Below are 818 nucleotides of genomic sequence, written 5' to 3' on the forward strand. Positions count from 1 at the left end.
GAGAGCTCTACCCAGGCAAAGGCAGTGGGGGTAAATGTTCAGGTTTTTCCATGTGATCAGTATTTGGGGATCAGGTTTTGCTGAAGATGCTGTTAGTGTGGTCAAACGCTCCCTGGGAGAAACACAACCCTTCCCATGATCCACATGGCAGCACAGTCATTCCCAGGGTCCCTAGGGGGCTGTGGGGAAAATTGCTGGGGAGAAAAATGGGTTGAGCTGCTTCCCAGCTCTGAAACCACAGTCCCAGGCACCCCAGAGTCGTTACTCCCAGTGTGACAGCATGTGGCAGCATGCAGGAACCTGGCCTCAGTCCTTGTGTCCACTGCCTATCCAGCCCGTGACCCCAGGACCAATACAGCCCTGGGGCAGAGTAGCCAAAGCCTCTGGTCTGGTGCTGATGCACACGAGAGTCAAGTTTGGCCTCAGATGGCTGTGGTGCTCCAAGCTGACCTCATCTTGGCTTTCAGAGGGAAACAATGATATGGTGTGCAGGACAAGGCTGGGCAGATGCTGAAGGGATCTGGGTTGAGACTTGTCCTCCCCGTGGCATCAAACCAAGGAACAGGGAGTTGGGGTGCATGAGCAATGGGGTCAGGCTGGTGTCGTGGGCAGGAGGACCAGGGAGGGAAGGAGATGATGGCATGTGTTGAAGGCCAGAGGCAGTGGGCAGAGGTTGCTGGTGTTTCCCAGTGACCCAGTCCCAGCTGGGAAGTGCATGAGGGGTCAGTACCTGCTGGTTTCTCAGTGAAAGAAGCTCTTTGAGTTCTGTGTGTCCAAAACCATGAGAGTCCAAGAAAAGAGCATCCCAAGTCAGAGGA

General features: G+C 54.9%; 2 protein-coding genes across 4 annotated transcripts in view; one reads left to right on the forward strand and one right to left on the reverse strand.

The window, feature by feature from the left end:
* The window catches only part of SLC5A10 (solute carrier family 5 (sodium/sugar cotransporter), member 10), a 39,672-nt gene that overhangs the window by 8,866 nt on the left and 29,988 nt on the right, over positions 1–818 (reverse strand). The window lies entirely within an intron of this gene.
* Positions 1–818, forward strand: part of FAM83G (family with sequence similarity 83, member G) — a 17,095-nt gene that overhangs the window by 565 nt on the left and 15,712 nt on the right. The window lies entirely within an intron of this gene.

This window comes from Acanthisitta chloris, unplaced genomic scaffold, assembly GCF_000695815.1.
Source record: "Acanthisitta chloris isolate BGI_N310 unplaced genomic scaffold, ASM69581v1 scaffold13233, whole genome shotgun sequence".
NCBI lineage: Eukaryota > Metazoa > Chordata > Aves > Passeriformes > Acanthisittidae > Acanthisitta > Acanthisitta chloris.